The 7924-nt window shown below is 38.2% G+C and overlaps 1 pseudogene; it reads left to right on the top strand.

The window, feature by feature from the left end:
* Positions 1 to 7051: 7051 nt before the first annotated feature.
* Positions 7052 to 7589, top strand: Ube2v1-ps14 (ubiquitin conjugating enzyme E2 V1, pseudogene 14; annotated as a pseudogene).
* The last annotated feature ends 335 nt before the right edge of the window (positions 7590 to 7924 follow it).

Genomic DNA, 7924 nt, shown 5'->3' with positions numbered 1-7924 from the left:
ACTTCCTTATTTTCTCACTGGTAGAATTAGAAATTTTTTAGTTGTCCTCCGTTTTACATTGCATACTGCTTGACTACTTTCTTTTGTCAACTTGAAACAAACTAGGGCCATCCGGGAAGAGGAATCTTCAACTGAAAAGAAAATGTGCCCAGTGCCAACTTTGGCAGGGTCTTCTTTCTTGTCAGTTTTTCATAAGGCAGAGAAAGGAAAGAGCATCAGGAGAGGATATGACTTTTCCTTACAAGATACAGGGATAAGACTTTGTCTTATGACATATTTAGGGTTGCTGTGTAATAATAAAAAAATTTACTTATCTGAGACTAAATTACCTTGCTACTGTAGCTGAACTGCCTAGAAACTGCAAGTTTCTGGCACTTAACACCTCTTCCTAAAACAGCAAAGGATTAAGTAAGTAGACTTTGTGCTATCTCAGCAGGAACTGCATAGATCGAACTTTCCACCAGCTAGTTAGAAGTTACAGGAAAAGGGGGGTACTTTGAGAAGTGATTATAATATTTATTACTAACCTGTAAAACATTTCTTATGAAAGCTATCTAAGGGGGAAAGCAGAAAGATCCTGAATGGGAAAAGGGACAAATTCTCTTTCGCATCTTTTTGTCCTCAGTACTTATACAACTTTCAGAATACATGATCACATGTTAAAAAGTTCATCACACGTTCACACATAAAAGCAGATCATAAATGACATAGAAGTTTACAACTGAGAGTGTTTACATGCATAGCCATTAGGAGTAATTATCTAGTTAAACATCCAACCACCTGTCACATCTTCACAGGTTCATAGAGGGTTGAAAACCATAACTAAGCTATTAGTGAAGTTTTGCATAGATTAACCCAGACGATATTTTATCTTCTTTTACCTATAATAAATTGTTAGTTCCCTTTACGTGACCTTAGATAATTGTTTTGACAATCTCTTGGAATGTGTTCTGAGTAATAGAAAGTATGGTTACTGTCTAAGAATCAATTACTTGGTGACACATGGGAGACTGACAGAATTCTCATTGCAGTTTTGACTATCAGAAAGGGATCTACTAGCAGTACTACTATTAAGAGAGCTTAATAATCACTGATATTTCAGTAATTCTTCTAGGATCATCCTTAAGAATTAAGAAGTCATCTATTTGTCTATATAGCATCACCGCAAGAGAGTACATCTTCATAGATCTGCAGCTATCTGCTCAAAAGGGGTGGGCTAGTACCTGTAGGCCTATCTTTTTTTTTTCACCCCCGGAGCTGGGGACCAAACCCAGGGCCTTGCGCTTCCTAGGCAAGCGCTCTACCACTGAGCTAAATCCCCAACCCCGGTGGGCTAGTACCTAATGATTGCTATATATGTTTAATAATAACAAGAAACATATATTAATATCAGGAATCTTTCCTAAAATGAATTCTCTTGGGCTTAGCCTATAAAGAAAAACTGTTGCAGATTATAATCTGAAGCATACCTCCTACTATGGCTTCTGACAAAAATGTTCCCAAAAGACTAGTTCCTGGGCCTTTTCCTTGTAAAGAATGAGTATTGGAGTTAGGAATATTGTGGGGCCTCACCTTGGCAGTTTTTTTTTGGTTGTAGAAGATAGCAGGCTGAGAAAGCCATGGATAACAACCAATTAAGCAGTGTTTCTTCGTGGCAGCTTTGGTTTCTATCTTCAAGTTTCTGCCTTCACTTTCCCCTATGATGATCTAATCTTAAGACAAAGTGTTTCTGTATTAAGTTGTATTTGGTTATGATGTTTTATCCTAGTAATAGAAATCAAGCTGCAGCACATGGTTTCTGGTGCTCAAACTCAGATCTTGATGTAGTGTGGCAAGCCCTTTGTTGACTAAACCATCTTTTCAGCATCAACCCTTAATATTTCTAAAAGATAGTATTTTCAGTGTAAACAAAGTGCAGTTTTCCATAAGGATATATCATAGGTCTGAAATTTTAATTAAAGGAACCTAGATATAACAAAACAACACACACTTTAGCAAAATCTCTCCTGGTCAACTGCCATTACACTGAGTGTGCATCTGTGAATTTGCAAGACAAAACAGTTGTCAAGGAGGTGTGGTATAGTGATTAGCATGCCAAACAAATTAGAAAGGGAAGGAGCTAAATGCTTGACTGGTTTGTTAGCTAAAATTAATTTGCATGGGGATTTTGTACAGGACACACAGTGTCTTTACCTGTGAAAACTGAACAAATAGACAGTGCTGTGATATAAATATGTGTGTGTGTGTGTGTGTGTGTGTGTGTGTTTGTGTGTGTGTGTGTGTCTCAAATATCTTGAGTCACAGCTCCTCCTCCACATGTCTTGTACATTAGATGAATTGTTCATTATTATTTTTCTGGCAAGGAAGAAAGAAAAAACTCAGTGTGGCAGACACAGCTGTACTTCCAGCATTCGAGAAGTAGGGACATAAAGAACAGAAATTCAAGGTCATTTTCAATTACACAGTAAAATTAAAACCAACATAATGTTCATGAGATGCTGCCTCAACAATTTAAAGCTAGAAAATGTTGTGCTTTAGGAAGTGGATGGCGGCTGGAGATAAACTTTAGACCAATGCATCCCTAGCATGTACAAGGCACTGATATACATTCTTCTATAACTTAACCAGATATAATGACTTGAGCTGTTCATCCCAGGACTCAGGATAAGATTTTATCATACATAAGGAGTTTGAGGCTTGCCTTACCCTAGATCTTCTAAGAAAGGGCAAGTGTGTGTGTGTGTGTGTGTGTGTGTGTGTGTGTGTGTGTGTGAGTGAGAGAGAGAGAGAGAGAGAGAGAGAGAGAGAGAGAGAGAGCAAGAAGAGGAGGAGGGGAAGAGGGAGGCGGAGGAAGAGGAAGAATGAAGAAAAAGGAGGAGGAGAAGAAAAGGAAGAAGAAGAAGAAGAAGAAGAAGAAGAAGAAGAAGAAGAAGAAGAAGAAGAAGAAGAAGAAGAAGAAGAAGAAAAAGAGGAAGAAGAAGAAGAGGAAAAGTCATGTGGAGTTTCATAGAATATGTATTCTATTAGGTTTTAGATAAGCAACTGTTTTCAGTAGAGGCATTCTTTTCAGTTATATTTTGAATACTAATTGATAACAGACTTGCTGTGAAAGAACAGCATCAAGAAGAGAGTCCAAATAACAATTGCTATCATGTATGGTTATTAGTTTGACATAGTTCCCACTATGACTATTGCATGATCAATTTAATTTTATCCTCACAGTGAACAGAGGAGGAATGTTACATCTCTAAAAATATGCAGATTTTCACAGTGTTATATCTTTTAGACATCCACAGATGAAACACAGGTCTGTCAGAAACCAACTATGTTGATCAACATGTTACCTTGCAGCATTAGCTAGAGTATGCTTTGCTCAGTTTGAGTCTTCTCCTTTTAGATATCATTTCCAGTTCTTTCTATACTAAAATGGCCAGTGAATGCAGCAATATTTCAAATCACTGCTTCAGTTAGATCAGGTATCTGGAATTAGTCAGATGGATCAAGAGAAAAGAGACAACATTGATTGCTGACACTGCAGTGCATCGGGAGGAAATCCTCAGTCTGACAGAGAAGATAAGTCATTTCAACTACTTGTACCCAGAGTGTTGAGCTAGCAAAATTTCTGACTTTTTAGTTTATTTTTTCACAGGACACCTTTGTAAACATGTCAGTTAGAGAAATGCTTGTTGGCTGCTTAAGCCTTAGCTGTGTAGATACAGTATGTTTAAACTTTTATTTCTGCTTGAAATTACTATTTCCAGAAGCCCAAATCATTATCATGATATGAAAAAAGAAATGAATTAAGAATTTGAAGTAACATTTTCAATCAGTTGGAAACATTCTAAATTATGATTATCAAAACACATTGATTTCTGTTTAGGAGGAGACATTTGAAATTATGAAAAGTAAATAGCGTTGGCCACATTCTAAAAGCTCTTAGTCGACATGGGGTAGGTTTTATTATCAGACCATAGAAATTCCAAATCCTGACTGTAAATATAATTTACCAAATTTACAGAGAGTGAAAGCAGCAGTCTTCAAAATTACTCAAAAGTGATGATAAGAGATAACCTACTGTGGGATAGAATTTGCTGCAAGAAGAGAATTCAAATTTCTGTGCCTGCACTTTAAAACAGTCATGGTTGTATACAGCTATAACCCCAGTGCTATGATGACAGGGAAAGAATTTCTGGAGCTTGTGCACAGCAAGATAGCATCAGTATAAGTGAAAGGCTTTGAATTGAGAAAATTGTGTAGAAAGTTATAAAAGAGGATACTATTTACTTTCTCTGTCTTCCGCTTGAACACATAGGCATGAAGACATAGACAGACAGACAGACACACGCACACAACACACACACACACACACACACACACACACACACACGCACGCACACCATATCACACACACTAATTCTTGATGGTCATGTACTGAGGAATATTAAATTAAAAATTTATAACCTTGAACTTATGAAAATGTCCACTTGACCTTTATAATTGCCATTGATCATGAATACTATTTTGTGAACCATGAATCCACATATGTAAAATAAATCAGTTTTCAGAATAAAGAAAGGGCATGACATATTAATATTAGAAAATTTAAAAAACATTAGTTTATTAATTTTTGGTGTGTGTGTGTATGTGTGTGCATGTGTGTGTGTGTGTGCGTGTGTGTGTGCGTGTGTGTGTGTGTGTGTGTGTGTGTGTGCTGCATGTGTGTGTATTCAAGTAGGTCTTCTGATTCCACAGCATGTTTATAGGCCAGATGGCCAATTTCTGTAATGGGTCATTATCTATGGATTCCTATGTTTGAAGTGAGGGTGTTAAGCTTGTTCTGCAAGTCCTTTTTCCCTCTTGCTGGCCCAACATAATTGTCAAAATTTAAATGAATTTCTTATAAGCAATTGATGAAAGTTATTTACTCATCATGAAGTTAGAAGTTCATATTGAAGCTCAGCAAGCCTCTGGAGTGGGAATTCCATCTTATGTCAGCATAGGAGACTTGGATATCATTTGATAAGGGCTTATGACTAGTTGTATTAATATTCATAGAATGACCAAATTGTTTGATCCTTGAAGAAGTTACCATTAAATTGGAAGACAAAGAACAAGAGCCAAATAAGTCCAGCAGCTACTGAGATGCAGTCACTGACTGAGCTGAGTCTAAGCAAACATCAAAGAAACAGTGAGCTGTACTGTAGCCTAAGTAACGATACAAGCAAAAGCACTAAAATTGCTTGAATGAGGCATATAGGTATGGGAAAAGCACTTCAACCTGGGACTTCACTTGACTTAGGCTGCATAAAAATCTACCTTCCAGAAATATACCTAACAAATATACCTCACCTCATCTCACCTGCATGAAGCTGTATACGTATCAAACAATGGACTAAGATTCCCTGCACATAACATTGTTTATAAACTTCTCTTTCATGATCAACTTCCATTCAAAAGTATTCAAGAGCATATCCACATACTGGAGGGGGAAATCTGTTTCAACTGGCCTGAGACAGTTTAGAATATATACTCAGTGAGTTGTATTGAATCCTCTGGAACAACTTTCAAGGGAAACATCCTATTTAATGTCATATACCTAGTGATCATGAATATGCATTTGATTAAATCAAATTTATCATGGAAACTGATGTTCACAGTTAATTAAGGCTTGCCTAATCAAAAAAAGTCAATCCAAACAGAAATATCCACTCTGAACTCTGAGTAAACAATTCCTCCTTCTCGAGAGGTCCACAAATTAAAGCTACACTGAATACCAGTGTTTCTCACTTTGCTTTTGAATAAAGTTTCTTTGTCACCTTGCTCTCTGTGACTTCTTGTAATAAGATGAAAACATCCTGGAAACACCTCACCTAGACAGTAACCTCAGACAAAACTGATAAGCATCTTCTTCAAATAATGACATGAATTATGGAAGCTCCAAAAGAATTCTCATGTTACTTTTTTGTAAGAACTTCTAAGAATGACACAAGCCATGTCTAATCTCATGCCTATTCAATGAAATCAAAAGTTATAAAAAAATTCATCCCAGTGTTGTTTTTTGTACCAATTTCAACTTTAAGATATTAAGTACAATCACATTGGAATTCCTTTTTTCTACACAAGTTTTGATAATGTCACCTACAAGTAAGCAAGGGGAGAATCCTTAATGAATTTCTCTAAAATACATTTGCATGATAAATAAAATATTACCTCTAGAATGAGAATATTAGAAAAATGCTTGTTTCTGTGTTACTGCATTGAAAATGTAATTTATACCCCTTTGTCATTTTCAAAATGCAGATGTTCATAGTATACATATTAGATTATGTGGACTATTAATAATAATAAAAGTTTCAAACAATAATTGAAGAACAGAGCCAGTACTTTGAGACAATAATGCTTCTGTCACCTTTAATGTATATAGTTTTTGCTATAGGTACACAATGATTTCTACATATGAAAGTCTCAATGCTCTACAGCTCATGCTTTCTGATTTCAAGAGGTGAAAACTTCAGTAATAGCTTTTAACTTCAAAATCAAAATGAAAACAAAATGCATGAACAGAAAAAACAGAAGGAAAATAAAAGAAGGGAAGGAAGAAAGCTTGGAAGGAAGGAAGGAAGGAAGGAAGGAAGGAAGGAAGGAAGGAAGGAAGGAAGGGAGGGAACAAGGAAGAAACAGGAAGAGATTTGGTAAGTTGCTCATTTGACAGGCTACATGCCAGTATGGAAGACACCCTTGGATGAGTTCGAAAAGTGTACAAGATCAGGCATGGTTGTTCGTATCTATAATTTATTGGTGAATATCAGACATTCAAAGATATCACTGGATATGTAGTGAGCTTCAGGCAAGTCTGGGGTTTATGAGACCCTGTGGAAAAGAGAGAGAGAGAGAGAGAGAGAGAGAGAGAGAGAGAGAGAGAGACAGAGAGACAGAGAGAGACAGAGACAGAGAGACAGAGAGACAGAGAGAGACAGAGAGAGAGAAGGAGCTAGGGACCTAGGGGTAGAGGAAGAAAGGAAGAACTGACTTCGAGCGATAGCGACACAAGATGGCATCCACCACAGGCTCGGGAGTAAAAGTCCTTCGAGGTTTCCGACTGTTGGAAGAGCTGGAAGAAGGCCAGAAAGGAGTGGGCGACAGCACAGTTAGCTAGGGTCTGGAGGACGATGAGGACATGACACTCACAAGATGGACAGGCATGATAATTGGGCCTCCACGAACAATTTATGAAAACCGAATATGCAGCCTTAAGATAGAGTGTGGGCCACTCTAGTATCCAGAAGCATCCCAGTCTGTGAGATTTGTAACAAGAGTCAATATGAATGGCACGAGCAGTTCCAATGGAGTGGTGGATCCACGAGCCATGGCAGTGCTGGCAGTGACAGAATTCCCACAGCATCAAAGTCATCCTGCAGGAACTGAGGCGCTTGATGATGTCAAAAGAGAACATGAAGCTGCCACAGCCACCAAAAGGACAGAGTTACAGCCATTAGTCACCAAGGCCCCGGCCTCCCTTCCCCATCCAACCCAAGTCTTCATTTTCCACAGTAGTGAATTTTCTAGATCCATCTGTAGACCTCGAAGTACTGGAGAGGAAGCCCCACTTAGACTTCATCCTGAGACACTGCTCTGATACTAACTTCTTGTCCATTTGAAATACCTAAGTTGTGCTGTGTAACATCATCTGTCGAGTATAACCACTGTCTGCCTGGTTGAACTTATGGGATCAATAAGGTGTGTTGAAATCGGTTTCCTTTGGGAGCGGTGGGCACAGCTAAGGCAACTGTGGACAGACACGTCTCACACAATCACCTGCTGCTGGCATTTGGCCTGGGTATGCCTTTGCCCGCACTGCCCTCTGCCACAGCTGTGTGGTGGCCCATAGAATAGATGGGGAGGTTTCAGGTAGCAGCCGTGGGAC

This window comes from Rattus norvegicus, chromosome 10 (genome assembly GCF_021556685.1).
Source record: "Rattus norvegicus strain SHRSP/BbbUtx chromosome 10, alternate assembly SHRSP_T2T, whole genome shotgun sequence".
In the NCBI taxonomy this organism is placed as follows: Eukaryota; Metazoa; Chordata; class Mammalia; order Rodentia; family Muridae; genus Rattus; species Rattus norvegicus.
This window is presented reverse-complemented; position numbering and strand designations above follow the sequence as displayed.